The sequence below is a fragment of the Natator depressus genome, chromosome 11 (assembly GCF_965152275.1).
Source record: "Natator depressus isolate rNatDep1 chromosome 11, rNatDep2.hap1, whole genome shotgun sequence".
NCBI classification, from domain to species: Eukaryota; Metazoa; Chordata; order Testudines; family Cheloniidae; genus Natator; species Natator depressus.
The window spans coordinates 48510484-48530968 of record NC_134244.1 but is presented as its reverse complement, the minus strand read 5'-3'; the positions used below and the strand labels follow the sequence as shown (position 1 = coordinate 48530968).

At 41.4% G+C, this 20485-nt stretch overlaps 1 long non-coding RNA gene across 1 annotated transcript in view; it reads left to right on the top strand.

Moving 5' to 3' along the window:
- Positions 1 to 20485, top strand: part of LOC141996050 (uncharacterized) — a 367928-nt gene that overhangs the window by 95508 nt on the left and 251935 nt on the right. The window lies entirely within an intron of this gene.

Here is a 20485-nt window from a genome sequence, read left to right as displayed (position 1 = left end):
ATTGAATAGATCCTCTTTTGCCATCTCATCACCCTTCACAGTCAACACAGAAAGAACACTCTGCTTCCCAAGTTTGTTCAGGGTATAAAACCTATTTAAGACATTGTCATAAACATAAAGGGAAGGGTAAACACCTTTAAAATCCCTCCTGGCCAGAGGAAAAACCCTTTCACCTGTAAAGGGTTAAGAAGCTAGGATAACCTCGCTGGCACCTGACCAAAATGACCAATGAGGAGACAAGATACTTTCAAAGCTGGGGGCAGGAGGGAACAAAGGGTCTGTCTGTCTGTGTGATGCTTTTGCCAGGAACAGAAAAGGAATGGAGTCTTAGAACTTAGTAAGTAATCTAGCTAGATATGCATTAGATTCTGATTTGTTTAAATGGTTGATAAAATAAGCTGTGCTGAATGGAATGTATATTCCTGTTTTTTGTGTCTTTTTGTAACTTAAGGTTTTGCCTAGAGGGATTCTCTGTGTTTTGAATCTGATTACCCTGTAAGGTATTTACCATCCTGATTTTACAGAGGTGATTCTTTTACTTCAATTAAAATTCTTCTTTTAAGAACCTGATTGCTTTTTCATTGTTCTTAGGATCCAGCGGTTTGGGTCTGTGTGTTCACCTATGCAAATTGGTGAGGATTTTTATCAAGCCTTCCCCAGGAAAGAGGGTGTAGGGTTTGGGGGGGATTTTTTGGGGAAAGACGTTTCCAAGCGGGCTCTTTCCCTGTTATATATTTGTTAGACGCTTGGTGGTGGCAGCAATAAAGTCCGAGGGCAAAAGGTAAAATAGTTTGTACCTTGGGGAAGTTTTAAGCTAAGCTGGTAAAAATAAGCTTAGGGGGGTTTTCATGCAGGTCCCCACATCTGTACCCTAGAGTTCAGAGTGGGGAAGGAACCTTGACAGACATAGCAATACATTTACTGTTATTTGACAGTTCGAGTTGTGGGTTCTTTTTTGTTTTGTGTTGTTTGTTTGAGACCAAAAAGAAACTTGTAAATACACTGATGAAATGAAGGGTTAAAAGCCAAACAGAAATAAAAGTTGTACTTCTCTTCTAGAAAGATACCTTCACATTTTTTCCTACTCCTTTGCAGTCTGACAATCTAAAACAAGTCTATTATAATTCATTCTAATGGGATGAAATTATCTGTTCTATGGGAACTATTTTGCTTATATATGGTTTAAAGTCAAGTCAAAAAAACGACATGCCCTAAAACTACTCTCATCCAGCTCCTCAATATGCATTTTCTTCTTCACATCAGAGACTCTGTTGCAAAATAACAGATCATGACACTTCTTATTTTATTGTATGTAAATGTAGGAACCTATTCTGTCTTGTTTTGCTACGGCAGGGGTAGCTAGCCATCCAGCCGATGGTATTCTGCTCAACTAACAATCTGCTCTTAGATGCATGCAGATATCATCTATGTGGCTGGGTGTACAGTTTCCTCATATTGCTGGGGAATATTCCTCAGTTGTGTGTGTCCCATTCTGCTGTTTTTGCTGGATGGAGACATAGGACTGGTCTATGAGTTGAAGGTCTTTGGTAGGAAGCAAAGCTAAGCAAGAGGCAAGGGTCCTCTGTGTGGTTGTCCCTGGCCTCCTTCAATTCCTTTTGGTCCACAGGTTCTTGGGGAAGAATTAACACTCATTCATCATTTTTTCTGAATGATCCTAACAAAACTCTGCAAGAGAATCCGTACAGAGGCTTCCTCCTCCAAAAATCCCTTGTCATGGGTATTTCCATGATATTCCATGGGAACATCTTGAGCTCAGTCTGATTTATCATCTGTTTACCACTATCAAGGCACACAATGATCTTCCTAAAATTCAGTCTCATTTTTTCTGCCTTCCTGCACCTAACTAATGTTATGATCCAACTGATCCTGAGTCTCTGCTACCCCTGCCTGCAGCGTTTTGCTTTCAGCCTGAACCTAGGTCTTCCAATGAGCACGAAATCTTATGGGATGTATTTTACACTGGGGAATTGCTGGGAGAAATAGGAATCTACCAATCTAAGAGATCCCAGGCTTTTTTTAAGTAGGTATCTGCTGTAATGAAATGTTGTTTGGTTGCTAGATTTCAAAATATGCTGTGAAAAGTTCCAGACAAAGTGTGGTTCCTCAGAAACAAAACAGATATAGCTGTAATTAAAGCTGTGCAGAAGCCTGTTTGTGTCTGTAATTTATTATCATTATTATTTATTATTTGCATTACTGTAGCACTTAGGAGCTCTATTGTTTTCTTTAAAAATGCCCCCTGTTTAAAGCAGACTGTGATTCCATATATAACAACACCAGGATCCCAGAACAGATATCATAGTGGGGCATGATCACTGTCTCCACTGAAATACCTCTGGTAACAGGTTAAAATGATATGTACTCATATCTGAGCCTTGTGTGCCAACATGTTAAGATTTTCCTTTCCCTAATATTATGTTCCAGTTTAGTCACTGCTTTCTGATTTGAATCAAGCTTTTGCCATCTCTAGCATTCTGTTTAGTCAAATGATTAAAACAACTTTCCAGGTATCAACTACATTAAAGATCAGATTTTTCAAAAGAGTCTGACTCCCATTTAGGCACTCAAGTGGCACATTTTTGAATGTACTCAATGTACGCCTTAATCCAGCAAAGCACTTAAGCACGTTACTGTCAGGGGAATTCTGCACCACTGGGCAATGGAGAATTTGTGCAAAATTAATGTCCAGAATTTCCACACACCCCTCTCCTCTCCACCCCAGAAATGGGCTGCAGAGCTACTGGCTGCCACTAGGGGCAGCTAGACCCAGCAGAGCCCAGCTCCGCAGCTCACAAATAGAAGGAGGGAGGGAGAAGGGGAGGGGGAGCTGGGAAAGGTTCCAGGGAGCTGCAGTTCCCAGCACACCCTGAAGGCAGGAGGGAGCTTGCAGCCTGTTTCTCCCTGTAGACCCTAGGCCAGGGGTGGGCAAACTTTTTGGACTGAGGGCCACATCGGGGTGGGGAAATTGCTTGCAGGGCCATGAATGTAGGGCTGGAGCAGAGGGTTGGGGTGTGGGAGGGAGTGTGGGGTATGGGGAGGGGTGCGGTGTGCAGGAAGGGGCTCAGGTAAAGGGGTTGGGGCACAGGAGGGGTGCGGGGTGTACAAGGCAGTTCAGGGAAGGGGGTTGGGGTGCAGGAGGGGATGCACAGTGTGGGAGGGGGCTCAGGGCAGTGATTCAGGGAGGAGTGCGGGGTGCAGCAGGGGGCTCAGGGCGGAGGGTTGGGATGCAGGAGGGGTGTGGCCGGGGTTGGGGTGCAGGGTGTGGTGGGGGCTCCGGGCAGGGAGTTGGGGTGCAGGAGGGGTTTGGGGTATGGGCTCTGGCCTGGCACTGCTTTCCTGGAGTAGCTCCAGGGTGATAGCGATGCACACCGAGGCCGCTCCAGGAAGTGGCCGGCACCACGTCCCTGCGGCCCCCGTGCGTCTGTGAGTACCTCCCTAGAAGATCCCATTGGCGGCGGTTCCCTGTTCCTTGCTAATGGGAGCTTCGGGGGAGGTATCCACAGGCAACACCAGCGCGCAGAGCCCTCAGCCCGTTTTCCCCCAGGGGCCGCAGGGACATGGTGCCGGATGCTTCCCGGAGCAGTGCAGGGCCCGCACGCCACGGGGGTGGCAAAGCCGTGAGCCGGATCCGAAGCCCTGAGGGGCCAGATCCGGCCTGTGGACAGTAGTTTGCCCACCTCTGCCCTAGGCTCTGGGGTGTAAGGGATGCGGGTGTCTCAGGGGGGCAAGAGGGGGGGTATAGCTGGGCTCTGGGGTGATAGGAGGTGCAGGTGTCTCACCCCCCCTGGCTGGGCTCTAGAGGGGAGGAGGCAAAGAAACAGGAACTGGATTGTTGTAGGGGTTTCTTTAACACTCTACTCCTGGGAGAAATGTTTTGTGTCTGTATTGTTACAGACCGTTGCTGACAGGTATTTTGAAATAAATTACCAAAATTGAAATTTGTGTGATTATATAGTGTTTTGACAAATAAAATATGCTGAATTTTAAAATATTGTGCACAGAATTTTTAATTTTTTGGCAAAGAATTCCCTCAGGGGTAACATGTTTAGTTTTAAGCACAAATGTAGTCCAATTAACTTCAGTGGCTCTGCTCATGTGCTGAAGTGCTTTGCTGCATTAGGGACTAGATCTCAAAGTGCTTTACTAACAACCAGATTCTGATGCCTTTACTTACTTTGAGCAGTACCACTGAAATCAATAAGAGTATTTGAGAAATAAGTGGCAGAGCCAGCTATAGAATTCAGGTCTCTATTCCCAGTCTGGTGCCCTATCCACTGGGTTTTGTCACTATTTCAATATATTTAGACCAGTAAGTTTTTAGTTTTTAGCATTTCTTTCTGACTTTTTTTCAAGCACAATTATTTTGTTCTAAAACTTCAAATTCAAATATATAACTATCTCTACACCCACTCGTATTTGAAAGAGTACATTTTAGCTTCAAATCTAAATAGGAATTTTTAAAAAGGCAAAACTTTTAAGACACTGAAATAAAAAGTATCCTATCTGAATGTTTTAACACTTCTCTCAAGATTTTTCAGTTTACTAATAAATGTCTTTAAGTACTTTCTTTGATCAGACACTTCAGATGACAAATGTATCAAAATAAAATGAGCTGAAAAATAAAATTTTAGTAAGTTGAAATGTTGGTAAAAGCATGGGCATTTAAGAAATTGTGAGTCTGTTTAACAGAGAAGGATAACACAAAATACATCTCATCTAATTAGATGAGATATTAAAGATTTAGGTTTTACACAGACTTTAAGACCAGAAGGGACATTGTTCTCTAGTCTGAGAAGGTGATTTCAGGTGTTAAAGAATTTTTCTTCTTCATCCTCTGATAGTATTGGTAACTGAGAATCTCTTGGGGTTACTATTGATTTTTAGGAACACATAGATTAACGGTGGCCAATTTTAATCCCCATTCACTTCTATTATCCACAAGAGAGAAAAATCAATTTAAATTATTCGTTGATGTTCAAATCCATATACTCTTCCCACCTTCATTTTCTGTTGCTTCATGTTATTCAAACCAACAAAAATAAAATTATATTCAAGATGCAAATGTGAGTCAGTGACCTTGCTCCGCATGTGAACTTTTCCATATGTTTTCAGCACTTCTGAGATCTATGGCTGGAGCAGGCAGAAAGTTTTGGATGTCTCTTTGTCGTTGTGGGGTGTATACCACATTTTTGCCATAGTGAGCTTACTGGAGGATTGGCAATGAGCTTCAACACTTGGTGTGCTCTCATTTGCTAGAGTTCAGAGATCTGAGGACCAACTTCTTGATTCTCATCCATAGGAAACAATATTAAAAGCCTTAGCAAGCTGCTGTTTGGGCGGGTAGTTGTCATGCCTGTGATTCAATAGGTTACTTTTAATTAGTTAAAATGTCATTTTTTAAAATTTCAGGGGCAATTTCGTACAGCAGGGACTTGGACAAAACAGATAGACAGCATCTCTGTCAAGTTTAATGAGTTCTTTACACCTGAGTGACAGCCAACAATTCTTTCAAAGGGAGGTCAAGGTTAGTTTGGCACATACTGGCCAGCAGAAGGGAACAGCAATCTGAAACATAAATGTCAGGATGAAATCTGAGTAATTTAAAAAGAATGCAGTGCTGAGATAGGCTTTACTCCCTTCTCTGGTACCATCAACATTTGAAACCTGTCATAATGAGGAATGCATCACTAATATCCACGGACATTCACTCTGCTTCAAACTTGGATAAGAAGATGATAGCCAATAAATTTTCAGTAAAAGAGACATCTTCAACTTAATATCTCACTACTGTCTGATTTATTTTTAACATGTTATTGTATAAAATAATACACCCACACATAAAATACAATAAGTGAAAGATTAGAGAAAATGTATTTTTGTCTATTTTTTCCTGTTGACTTATTTTGTGCCTCTGACAGTACTTGGGTGGGATTTTTAATGTTATCAATATGGCATGTATCGTTGTTTTCAATAGGAGTAGACTTAGGCTAGCATAGTGGGCTTTTGGAAATCCTACATTTTGTGTACAGTCAAACTTAATTTCCCCTGCATAGTCACTTAAGACCTAATATGGCAATGAGCTTGATGTAGGCAGACTCCTGTGCCCATTTCAAACTCAGGCAGATTTCCTTGCATGATTAGAGCCTTAGTCAGTTTCCTCTGTTTGTATGCCTCTTTCACACAGCAAAAAGAGAGAGAGAAGCATGTTTGGAAATAAGAAAATGTGATTGTGAAACTTCAAAATTTGGCTGGAGAATTTGTAGCTACTGCCTAAAACTACTTCTGTTTTGTTTTTTAATTATTTTAAATTGATGGTCCCTTTAGAATAATATAGAACACATCAGCATTGAGAAGCTCTGCTCATTCACTCTCACAAGGTAAATAACATTTTTTGGTGGGCGAATAAAATATTGTTTGTTATTTCATTATTATCATTATCATGATAAAGGACAGGTAAATAGATTTTGTGCCTGAGTTCACAAACTGGAAACTTGCAGTGCTTTGTATGACTCCCAGATCATTTTTTGCAAAACCAACTATACAAATTTAATAGCTTAGAAATGCCTTTAAGGCCTCCCTACTAAATATTTCTCTTAAACCAGATGTTAGGGAGGAGACAGAAACATGTTTTTCTATGACCCTGATTAAAGCAGTTATCTAGAGCCTGCTTTTGTACACCAATTAAAGATATACTAATGAAGCAATGTTAAGCAGTCAAATGACCGCCTCATCTTAACAAATTTGTAATCTGTTCCATTTTTCCTATCATGGCTGCTGTTCTTAGATTCCATGAGCACTGCACATTAGTGCCAGGCAGATGTGTGGAACCAGGTCCTAGAAATTCAGTGATAAAGGGGAAATTGCATTGATGAAAGTCCTGACCTTGAATTCTTTACAAATCACTGAACTCAACAGGAGTTTGGATGCACAAGGAATGCAAGATCAGACCCTAGTTATGATAACTGAAGCTCATGTGGAATCTCATTGAAAACTTTAATTTAAGGTGAGGGGCTCCATATAAGCACAGGAATCTGCCCACCCATATGAGTTTGCAGCATCAGGCACGTGGATGATTTAAATAGTAATTGTATTTAAATCTATAATATACAATATTAAAAGTCTTTTACATATAGGTAAAGACCAGCTTTATAACTGCATTAGTCTATCAGTATAAGCTGCCCTTGAAATGTTTCCCAGAAGTAGCTATACTTTGGTGCAATGATGATGATTATTATTTTACAAAAATGCAATATACCTTGCAATGCAATATCATATAACTTGCAAACAACTTTGTTGTACATTCCACTAGGGCTACATTCTCTGGGTTCTACTTTACATACTCAGACTATCAAGATGGCAACTTTCGGTCTGGCTGTTAATATCTATTAAGGATTAAATATAAAAATATTGAGAAAACTATTCTTTGTAGTCAGATGTAGTTATTGAAATACATCCTGGTACTTCACAGCTTTCCTTAAAGGAGGACTGCCTATAACTGAAAGACGAGGTTTCATTAAAATAGGATGGCAGGAATGTCTCTTTATTGCCAACCAGCTAGTGGTTTCCTAATTATCTAAGGTTTCAGAGTAACAGCCGTGTTAGTCTGTATTCGCAAAATTATTTTAAATTAAAATTAAAAATTTTTGATAATTATCTAAATGACTCTAGCCACAATTATCTGGCTGCATGTCAGTTGCACTCCCCTCCCAGAGTTTGATTCTGTTCCCACTGAAGTCAAGGCAAAGATACCACTATGTTCAGCAAAGTATGGTTGACCCCCTTTTTTCCCTTCTGAGTCCCCCTACCCCCCCCCCCACACACTTTCCCATACAAATGAGGTTGATTAGCCCTATGTTTTTTCCCTAACAAATGTAAGACTGATTGAGGTTATGCCTTAGTAAGATGACAGGAAGAGACTGACTGCTGGGTATACTGTTTTGAAGGCAGAGTATACACAAGGTATCTGATGACCAGAAATAAATTGCCATCGTAACCCACTGAGTTAAAGTTAATGGGACAGCATGTACATTAGCAGCCTGGTCATGTTTACCTTTCCTGCTTATCAAAGGTGGATTTGATTAAAATGTCCCTTTAACATAGAACAGCTGTTGTAATTCACTTTAAATGTCAGGGTTGATGAGAACGTTGTGGTATTTAGGTACTTCATAATGTTATTGCACTGGTATGAAATGTAGGCTGTATCTAAGCATTGCTTTAAAATTTTAGCAAAAGGAAATTAAACAATTGCAGATCAAGGCTGTCTTTATAGGCTACCAAAATTCATAGTTAGTAGCCCAATTATCCTAGATAGGAGCACAAAAGTTCACAACAAATCAAAAAGTGTGACTTTGAAGCCTGACTAACCAATTAGGAGCTTGGTAAAACACATCTGTGGATGCTTTAGTTTCAATGTTTCATTGATTTTACATTATGTCAAGAACTGATCAAAATCTGTGATATCTCTGTAAGGTGATTTTGGTTTTGATCTTGAAATAAGATCAGTCTTGTTAAAATTCAATTACTCTATATTACATATTTGAGTAGAATGCTGGCTTTCATTTTAATTCAACGATGGTTTCCCCTCCACCCCCAAAAGTGAGTTTAAAACTAATAAAAGTTGTTGGACTGAAAATGCTAGAGAATGAAATCCTCTATGAAAGCAGATACAACTTAGGCAGTGATGCAAACTGCCCAAATATTATCATATTAAATCTTATTCTTTAGAGACAGTGTCAAGGAATGGGAGGAAAATTAATTCCATATTTGGCTTCTCTGCTGAATCTGGACCTGATCCAGTCGAAAGACTCCCAGTGTCTTTGGATAAGAGCATCTGTCTATGAAGATAGAATTTTATGCTAATTTTTGTGATGTGGACATATCTGAACTGATACTATAAATTCACTTCATATAGTTCACCAACTACATGATAGTTGGTACAGACTTTTGATCACTTTCGATTTGGATCCAATCCTAACTACACTCAACCACTAGTGAGTTCAATATGTTGGTGGCACTCAGTGAGTTGAAAGCATTCAGTACTCTTGCAGTTTGCAAGGGCTAAGAAACTGATGGACAGATCTCCACAGCATAGAGGAGTCCTCAGCCAGAGTACAGCCATCATATCTCACTCCCTCCTGGCCTTGCTGCTGGGGACAGACTGGTGTGGTAAGGAGTATGAATGGAGTGCTGTTGAACTCTGGCCATTTTCAGCTGACAGAGAGTTCTTCAGGGACCATTACCGGTGGGTGTAGTTGAGTGCAGATCTGAGGCTGTTCCAACGAATGGTGGGGCAGAGACCAAGATGTAGAGCTGGCCTGATTATCAGGGAGCCACAGCCAGCTCCTTTATATCTCTAAGCTGAGTGGAGATTGGACATAGCAGAGAATTTGGCCCTTAGTATCTGATTAAACCCTAGCCATTTGACATTGTAGTACTGTTACAAATTTGCTATTTTACTCCTATTGTGTAAAAATAAATGTTTCCCAATAAATCTTGTTTGCTTCTGCTACTTATTCTTCATTTCAAATCAGAGCACCAATTTAGTTGTGGCATGAGAAGGCGTGACTAGCTTGAACTCAAAGAAAGTTGCACTTTCCTACACGAAGGCTGAATTTGGTCTGTCTTCTTATTTTCTAGTTGTGATGTCAGCCAGGTGACTTCTTTGGAAATGCGAGAATGTCACAAGCGATGTCTGTTCATGGGCTCCAGGATAAAGAGCTGGGCATTGAATCGAACAACAAAAAGTATTCTGTATTTATGCAAATATTTTTTAATGATACGGCTCAAAGGTGGAAAAATACACAGACCTGATATACTAGTAGAATTTGTTCCTGCATGGGATGCTTTCCCCGTGTTCCATGAGGCATGACTTGCTCTTTCAAACAGTGAGCGCCGTGCACAAAACAAACACTGAGGGCCAAATTCTCCATTGTGTTCTGGGCCTTTGTGCTGTTCTGGTAGTGCCAGGGAATACTGCTGGAGAAGCAGAATTCCTGGGGTTCTTCACTGTCTCTCAGGAATCCTCAGTGTGCAGTGTGTGCTGGGGCTTGCACTGGGGAGAAATGGGAGTAGCCAGAGCTCGGTTACTCTCCCACTACTTTTGACTGACTTTGAGTCATTGGCAGGTCAGTGTAAGTTAGAGTAGATCTTGTCCTCAAAAGTGACTGCCATTTACAAATGGCAGAATACGTTTCCTGCTCTCTTGTTAAATACCATTTAAATGCACAAGCATTATTTGAAAACTAACAAAGCAATATGAAAGTAAATTTAGATGTAATCACATTTTACTGCTAATCTTTTAGATACTACACCTGGATTTACTGCACACTGTGTGGTGTATGCTACCTCTGGCTGTGATCTTGTGACATTTCATAAGCCACCTAGGGTTCTGTCTGGTTAGTTGCTTGTACAAGGAAACTAGACCAATAAAGAAAGCAATGCTTGTGTTTCAGTAGGTTTAGTGGTAGTATTTCATATATAGAGAGAGCCATATGGTTCTTTTCTGAAGTAAAATAAGATGCACCCTTGGACTTTAAAAGGTTAACGGTTTGTCTACACTGGCAAGTTTCTCTGCAGTAAAGCAGCTTTTTGTGCTCAAACTGCAGAAGTGGACACGCTGCCAAGCCACTTTCTGCGCAGAAACTCCTCAGTTGCAGCTCTGCAAAAAAAACCACGTCGGCAAGAGTCGTAAGGCTATTTGCACAAAGACTCTGGCACAGCGTTGCCAGTGTGAACACTTGATTGCTTTCTGCGCTATAATTGGCCTCGGGAGCTGTCCCATAGTGCCTCAAGTGACTGCTCTGCTCATTGTTTTGAACTTGGCTGCCCTGGAGACATGCGCCCCTCCCCTTTCAAAGCACCATTTCTGACAGCTGTTGTGTGCTGTGCTGATCTGCTCTGGGACACAATGCAAACCATTAATGTGGAATGCTTGTGTTGTTGAACACAGAGGTGTGTGTGTGTGTGTGTGTGTGTGTGTGTGAGAGAGAGAGAGATTGCTGTGCAGAGAGTGCAGGGAGGGAGGTGGGGGCTGATGTCGGGGTATCCCCCACCCCTGCCTCAGGACTGGTTGCTTCCTGCCACTGTCTGAACTTACAAGACAGCATGCTGACATACTCTCTTTCCCCCAGAACACACTGTCTCCCCCCCCACACACACACTCCCAGTGACACACACTCTTCCCTCCCCCCCCACCCCGCAGTTGAAAAGCAATGGCAATGTAGTAGGATGCCCATGGAACAATGGGGTTTGGAAACCTGCATCATGTGGACGCTGTGCCTGCCCCAGGAGGCATTGCAAACCCTTCCCAAAGCACCCTGTGGCCAGTTGTGCAGTGGGAGAGCTACCACTGTGCACTGCTGTCTTTGGTGTTGCAAGAGCTGCTAATGTGGATGTGCTCCAGCGTCACAAGGAGCACGATGTGGACACGCAACAGCGTTTTAATTCCAGCGTTTTAATAAAAGTGGTAGAGCTTGTGACGCAGAAACTTGCCAGTGTCGACATACTCTAACACAAATTCAAGAGCACTGTTAAAACATTATTTGGTCCCATCTGCTCTGGAAGACCTGACATCATTGGGGTAGGACTGTGTTTTACCCACAGTGCTCAACGCTGCAGAAAGAACCCAAAACTCAGAAAAGAATTGTTTGCAATAAGGTCACTAATATGTTTCTGGTTTTCAAATGTACTGGCAGCAAAAGCAGTCCAGCACTGGGAATCATACTAAATTTTTTTTCATTATCACTCAATGCAGGTTATGCTGGCAATTCTTATATAGACAGAACATGTTTTGCCCCCCAGTGCTAAAATGTAACATGAAATACTGGATGCACCTGTAGCAAACAACTTAAAATTCAGACCTTTTTAACACAAACTTTATTAAAATTTACGAAGCAGGAATTTAAAAATAGGGCTAACTGTGAAAACTTTTTTTAGTATGCATTCACAAATAATTATTTTTAAGCCATAAAGATGCTGGATTAGTTTATTTTACTCATTGTTCTCCTATAAATAAAATTAGCATTCCTTTCATTATCTGATATGAGTTGTGTCTGTACTTGTATAAATATAAGAACATAAGAACGGCCATACTGGGTCAGACCAATGGTCTATCGAGCCCAGTAACCTGTCTTCTGACAGTAGCTGATGCCAGATGCTTCAGAAGAAATGAACAGAACAGGGCAACTTATCGAGTAATCCATCCCCTGTCATCCAGTCCCAGCTTCTGGCAATTAGAGGTTATGGGGCACCCAAAGCATGGGGTTGCATCCCTGATCATCTTGACTAATACCCATTTATGAACCTACCACCCATGGACTTATCTAATTCTTTCATGAACCCAGTTATACTTTTGGCCTTCACAACATCCCCTGGCAAGGAGTTTCGCAGGTTGAGTGTGTGTTGTGTGAAGAAGTATTTCCTTTTGTTTGTTTTAAACCTGCTGCCTATTAATTTCATTGGGTGACCCCCGATTCTTGTGTTATGTGAAGGGGTAAATAACACTCCCCTATTCACTTTTTCCACACCATTCATGACTTTATAAACCTCCTATCATATCCCCCTCTTACTCGTTTCTTTTCTAAGCTGAGCAGTCCCAGTCTTTTTGATTCCCTATCAGATGGAAGCTGTCCCATACCCCTCATCATTTTTGTTGCCCTTCCCTGCACTTTTTCCAATTTTATCCTTCATAGTTTTAGATATATGGCTGTACATATATTCTAAATGAAATAAGCAGAAAATTATAACAAATCAAATACTTGTTTAACAAGTTTTCAAAGTGTATAACAGAAGTCAGTGGTAAAATTCCCAATCACTTCAGTGGGGCTGGAATTTCACCCGAAAAGACATCCCTCTTCTATATGAACATAATAGTTCTCTTATTTAATTTAGTATGTGTGTGCATATGAATACCTATGTTTTTAAAGACTGACCAATATAAACCAGATGTTTCAACTTTACCTTCTTGTAGCTCTGTAATCTTTTTGGAAGGAAAACAGAAATTCTAAGTATCATTGCTTTGAAAACTGCATCATCTTAGTTTCATGACTCCAAGGACAATCTTCAAACAGCTTTTCACATACAGTACCCTCTGTGACTAAGAAAAAAATAGGAAAAGTCAGTCACTTGAACAGATCGTTCAATATGGTCATTTGTTCAAAGGATCCAGAGCCCATTGCTTCAGCTATATTAAAGTGTGCAGTATGTGTTAAATTGCAGTGAGCAGTGATGGTCACAGTAGGAATTAAAGTTAACAAAAATAAATGAATTAAATTCTAAATTTTATGGGTCACCAAAATTGTCTTCATATCAGCAGAGGGTTACCTTGCAGGCATACATTTTAGATGTATTAAAAAGAGCTCAGAATAAGCATACAACAGAAACATAGTTGCCTTCTTTCTTGCGCCTGCCAAAAAAAAAAAAAAAAAAAAGAACTTGCAAAAGGGCAAGGTTTAAGGTCTGCCCAGCAGAATAAAGTATTGTAAATAGCTATCGTTGGTTTCTGTAGGTCACTGTTCCTTTCTATAGCATCAGTCTGTGCTGTGGCAGAATTGATACAGGACTGGATAGAAATCCTTATCAGAAGCCATACTGGGGGCAGTTATCACTGGAAAACAAGACTTCTACAACAACAGAAATAACTTTGGATTACTTGGCAAATACACTGTCTTAGCTGGTTTATACATTGTCTTCGATGGTTTATATAAGAACAAGAGGCATCTGAAAACTGTACAATGAAGGATCACTTTTCAACCAAAACAAACATTTTCTTTTCATTTGTTTGATTTCACCTTAAATGCTTTAGACAAAAATATATATTTTTGTTCCTTTCAATGTTTTTAATGAAAATGGAATTTTGGTTTTCAACCAGTCCTAATAAGAACTAAGAGATGCCATTGCCTTTGAGAAGGAGTTACTATTCAATGTAATATGTACCATAAAACTAGACCTGAGGGAGTTGAGGGAAGCACTGAATAAACAGACAGGATATTAACACACAAGTGGCCTCCCTGTCATGTTTATGAAGTGGCCATAGACACATGTTGGGAGGTAGACCTATAATATACCTCAGGAGACCCTATCTACTACAGAGAATTTGTGACCCACATGTGAATGGTTCCCTCTGCATGTGAATCTCCTTTCCTCATGCAGCAGGCTGCCTCTGTGCCTGCCACAGAGGATGCACAGTGGTTCTGGGAATCTGGGGCTGGCATGGGTAGTGGATTGGCTAGGGAAGGAGTGAACAGGCTGCATAGGCATCCCCATACCCAGTGAAAAATCCATTGGTTAATATCCTGTTTTATATTATTCTTCCACTGCCTCTCCATGGCTCCCTGTGATGGGAATCCTCCTTTGTTAAGAGGCAGTCCTGGGGTGGCCATGTTATCAGGGAGCAAGGCTAGAACTGCAGTGCTGCTCCAGTTACTCCAGTCAGTGTCCACATATTGCACATCACTTCTGAGACATGTTCGTTCTCCACCTTCACTTCCAATATCGATCGCTAGTCCTCCCACCTGCAGTGAGGCAGCATTGAACTCTCTCCACCTGTGCTGCCATGATGCCAGGCTGCCACTAACATGATGTTCTTTTTAAGCAATCTGCCAATATGATGATCGCAAACCACTCGAATGTATCTTGACTAGCCCTCTGTGCTGTCTGACTGTTATGATGTGGCTTTTCTTTTACTTCTGCCCAGAATAGTAAAAGCATAGCGAGAGAGAGAGAGAGAGAGAACCAGATCCTTATTCTATGAGCCAGTCTTTTCAACAAATGCTAAGAGAATAATAAAATAACAATTTATTATTTGTTGTTGGAAGAATCCATTTAAAACAAATGAACTAACACTTTCCAATTAACACTTTGCATTTTTAGGTTTACAGGCCACAGGAAAATAACTGAGAATTTCACAGATAATTAGTGGATTTGTTAAAGCAAGAATGGTATTTCTTTAAATACCTGGCAAGTTGGTGTTTCCCTAAGGAAATGAGATTTTATTTCAGCACAAGAGACAGCTTAACTGCATGTACTCCAACCTTATATTTAGTTGGTTATATGTTGCATCTAAATTGCATAGAGCAGTGGTCCCCAAACTTTTTATGTCACAGCCTACCTGTAATGTAATCTGTCCACGCCCACACACAGACGCCAGAGCCGCTGTTGGGAGCAGCAGCTGGGGCTGGGTATCCCTTCCCTGACCACCTCTATTTTTAGTAAAAGTCAGGGACAGGTTTGGGCTTCCCTGAATCTTTGTTAATTAACTGTGACCTGTCCATGGATATTTTACTAAAACTACCCATGACAAAATCTTAATCTTGCTTATACTACACTTTTCCCAAAGCACCTTTGGCTGGCATGTTTTTCTCCTTTAGAACATTTTTTCTTCTCTTACACTTAGAAAACAATTATCTGACTGTTTCAGTAAGGAAAGTATAGGCTACTGATTATTGTCAAGTGTTCCATAATATGGGACATTTTTTTAGTTGCTCTTTGCTGTGGTGGTTGTTGCAACCTCTTAAACTGATCTGACACTTGAAATTATTTTACTTATTCTGATAATCTAGTTGATAAGGCAAATGTTGAAAAATCCCACTAATGTAGGCTTGGACATGTCCTAGTGTATCCTGCTCCTCTAGTGAGAAAATCCTACAGCATTTAGTAATCCTTCAGTAATCTTGTGAAAATATGTAACAATATTATGTTTGCTCAGAAAGATTTTAGTTAATCAGTTCAGAATGTTGAATTAGATCTAGAAGCTGTGTTTACTCTTGGCTGTTCCCAGTTAGCAAAGGATAAAGTTGGGGAAAGGAATTTAAGTTAAATTGATTTCTAATAGGAAACAGTCTCATTAAAACTCAGATATGAGGCTGTGTCTGATAAAGATCTTTTTTACTGTGGCATTCAAGTGACCAAATGACTAAATTCTTCATTAAGGTATAAATAGGGATCTGCGGTCTTCACACTTTCATTAGGACATCAGCCTGCTTTCTGTCTACATATATGGAGAATTATCCACTTCTACATGCTTCTAAAAAGAAGCATCACTTCTTGATACACTATTTCTGCACTGATTAAGTGCTTTTCAAATGTAAAGTGGAACTCATCCTTCCCCTTTAAGTATAGCTACTAACTACAGTAGGTTGCCATTAGTGATAGATGAATGGAAAAAAATTCAGAGGTTCTGTTTGGTTTGGATGCTCTGGAAAATTGGGTGTTGGTGGGGATATCCAGCAAGAACCAGCTCTCACACAGTTCCCTAACAGTTAATGTCAAGGCTGATTCCCCACTCTGGTACTTTGAGTGCAGAAGGTGGGGGCACACAAGGATTCTAAAAATTAATACTGGCCACTCCAGGCTTGTATTAAACTTCCAAGGTTACACCTTCTCTCTGACCTTGGATGGGTAGATGCTGCCACCACCCAAGTGCAAAACCCTTTTGAGAACCCAGGAAGGCTCACTTGGGAATTCCTTCCTGTGCGGGACCTTGAAGCCCTTTCAACCCCCCTCTGGGGAAGAGCAGAGAAACAAAAACAAAGGAAATCAGCTGTTGCCACAGGCTAATTAAACACCATGTGCACAAACCTCTTAAAGCACAAAAATCCAATTCTATTCTGAAAGGTAAATGTTATTAATTAAAAAAAAGACAAAAAACATCTGGGAACATAGGCTTTTAATTAAAAAAAAAATAAGGATTAAGCATTAAGAATAGCTTCCTTGAGGTCCAGCTTAAAGGTTACAAGCAAAACAAAAGCACCTGGGGTTAGCACAGAGGAGTCCACAAGCCATAAAGAAATACAAAGAGAGAAACCCAATCGCGTCATCCTAGACATTTCCTGATCTTACATATCTGGGGTTTTAAATGAGTAGTTTCTAGGTATGATACTAATCATAGAATCATAGAATATCAGGGTTGGAAGGGACCTCAGGAGGTCATCTAGTCCAACCCCATGCTCAAAGCAGGACCAATCCCCAACTAAATCATCCCAGCCAGGGCTTTGTCAAGCCTGACCTTAAAAACTTCTAAGGAAGGAGATTCCACCACCTCCCTAGGTAACGCATTCCAGTGTTTCACCACCCTCCTAGTGAAAAAGTTTTTCCTAATATCCAACCTAAACCTCCCCCACTGCAACTTGAGACCATTACTCCTTGTTCTGTCATCTGCTACCACTGAGAACAGTCTAGATCCATCCTCTTTGAAACCCCTTTTAAGGTAGTTGAAAGCAGCTATCAAATCCCCCCTCATTCTTCTCTTCCGTAGACTAAACAATCCAAGTTCCCTCAGCCTCTCCTCATAAATCCTGTGTTCCAGACCCCTAATAATTTTTGTTGCCCTCCGCTGAAAGTTCTCCAATTTTTCCACATCCTTCTTGTAGTGTGGGGCCCAAAACTGGACACAATACTCCAGATGAGGCCTCAACAATGTCGAATAGAGGGGAACGATCACGTCCCTCGATCTGCTGGCAATGCCCCTACTTATACATCCCAAAATGCCATTGGCCTTCTTGGCAACAAGGGCACACTGTTGACTCATATCCAGCTTCTCGTCCACTGTCACCCCTAGGTCCTTTTCTGCAGAACTGCTGCCTAGCCATTCGTTCCCTAGTCTGTAGCGGTGCATGGGATTTTTCCGTCCTAAGTGCAGGACTCTGAACTTGTCCTTGTTGAACCTCATCAGATTTCTTTTGGCCCAATCCACTAATTTGTCTAGGGCCTTCTGTATCCTATCCCTACCCTCCAGTGTATCTACCTCTCCTCCCAGTTTAGTGTCATCTGCAAACTTGCTGAGGGTGCAATCCACACCATCCTCCAGATCATTTATGAAGCTATTGAACAAAACCGGCCCGAGGACCGACCCTTTGGGGCACTCCACTTGATACCAGCTGCCAACTAGACATGGAGCCAGTAATCACTACCCGTTGAGCCCGACAATCTAGCCAACTTTCTATCCACCTTATAGTCCATTCATCCAGTCCATACTTCTTTAACTTGCTGGCAAGAATACTGTGGGAGACTGCGTCGAAAGCTTTGCTAAAGTCAAGGAACAACAAGTCCACTGCTTTCCCCTCATCCACAGAGCCAGTTATCTCGTCATAGAAGGCAATTAGATTAGTCAGGCATGACTTGCCCTTGGTGAATCCATGCTGACTGTTCCTGATCACTTTCCTCTCCTCTAAGTGCTTCAGAATTGATTCCTTGAGGACCTGCTCCATGATTTTTCCAGGGACTGAGGTGAGGCTGACTGGCCTGTAGTTCCCAGGATCCTCCTTCTTCCCTTTTTTAAAGATGGGCACTACATTAGCCTTTTTCCAGTCATCCGGGACTTCCCCCGATCGCCATTAGTTTTCAAACGTAATGGCCAATGGCTCTGCAATCACATCCGCCAACTCCTTTAGCACTCTCGGATGCAGCGCATCCGGCCCCATGGATTTGTGCTCGTCCAGCTTTTCTAAATAGTCCCAAACCACTTCTTTCTCCACAGAGGGCTGGTCACCTCCTCCCCATGCTTGTTGCCCAGTGCAGTAGTCTGGGAGCTGACCTTGTTCGTGAAGACAGAGGCAAAAAAAGCATTGAGTACATTAGCTTTTTCCACATCCACGGTCACTAGGTTGCCTCCGTCATTCAGTAAGGGGCCCACACTTTCCTTGACTTTCTTCTTGTTGCTAACATACCTGAAGAAACCCTTCTTGTTACTCTTAACATCTCTTGCTAGCTGCAACTCCGGGTGTGATTTGGCCTTCCTGATTTCACTCCTACATGCCCAAGAAATATTTTTATACTCTTCCCTGGTCATTTGTCCAATCTTCCACTTCTTGTAAGCTTCTTTTTTGTGTTTAAGATCAGCAAGGATTTCACTGTTAAGCCAAGCTGGTCGCCTGCCATATTTACTATTCTTTCTACACATCGGGATGGTTTGTCCCTGTAACCTCAATAAGGATTCTTTAAAATACAGCCAACTCTCCTGGACTCCTTTCCCCCTCATGTTATTCTCCCATGGGATCCTGCCTATCAGTTCCCTGAGGAAGTCAAAGTCTGCTTTTCTGAAGTCCAGGGTCCGTATTCTGCGGCTTTCCTTTCTTCCCTGTGTCAGGATCCTTAACTTGACCATCTCATGGTCACTGCCTCCCAGGTTCCCATCCACTTTTGCTTCTCTTACTAATTCTTCCCAGTTTGTGAGCAGCAGGTCAAGAAGAGCTCTGCCCCTAGTTGGTTCCTCCAGCACTTGCACCAGGAAATTGTCCCCTACACTTTCCAAAATCTTCCTGGATTGTCTGTGCAATGATTTTTCGTATCTGGCCTAAGCTTCTCACAGCATAACTGCTCCCTGTCTGCCTCTCCCCAAGAACAACAGCAAACAGACAAAAGGGAGTCTTTGTTCAATTTTAAAAAGTTCTAGCCTTCCCATTTGCTCTTTTGGCCAGGTGCCCACTCACTTCTTTTTACCTGTGCATCACAGTGAGACTTTTTAACCCCTTACAGGTAGAGCAAGTAGAGAACAGCTACTAAGAGGGATTCGATAGCTACTGGCTGGCTGGGTGTCCATAAAAGGGAGCTACCCCCTCTCTTCATTTACCACAGTTAAGTTCTGGGGAAGTTAATAGAGAATGATGATGACCTTTAAAACAAACTGTAGAATTCCATAGCAGGGATATTATTCTCTCAAAATTTATAGAATGGGTTGAAATTTCTATAGAAAGGATATATTTCTTTATCAAAAACTAGGGGGCTGGAAAGCAGGTAGGGATTCACCTTGCATGAAGGAGTCCCCGGATGGTGTTCATGGTGTGTCAGGGTTGTGAGGACATAAGCATGGAGTATAATGTACTCTGGCTCTCCTGTGCAGATCGAATGCTCCTAGGAAAATTAAATTACCTGCGGGGGAGGGACAAATTGGCCTCTGGCTCCCCTTGGACATGAGGGAGTACAAAGGTAGCTCTAGGATTCTAGAGCAATTTCTGTAAGACTCTAATGGTTTCTTAGCTATTCAATTCTCCATGACTTTTAATAAGGCATTAGTGAACTTCCTTTCTTAAGTTTTTATGTCTTTTTTGAGCAATTTGACTGTTGGTGTGAACCAGAAAGTGCAAGAGAAAACCAAATTGGCTATCTGGGTTTTTTTTTTAAAGCATATAAAATATTCTTCCCAAGAGACAGCAGCAATTTAATTATTGCATAATGTCTAAAATTATTTCCCATCCCTAGCAGAAATACTGGAGCTGAACCAAAACAGCAATGTTGTATTTAGGAGATACCCTTGAACTTTGAGGGTTTGGACCTGAGACACCTTTCTTTTCGGGTATGCCAGTCAAGGGCCCACTGATGAGAGACTGACATACCTCCATGAAATACCTATTGTCTCCCTAGGTCAGTGAATATTAATGTTCATAGTTACCTTTGTCAAGTAAAAAAAAAAGGGTTTTTTGTTTTGTTTCACCCTTATATTAGAGGTGAAAAGTTGGGCAGAGAGTTGATT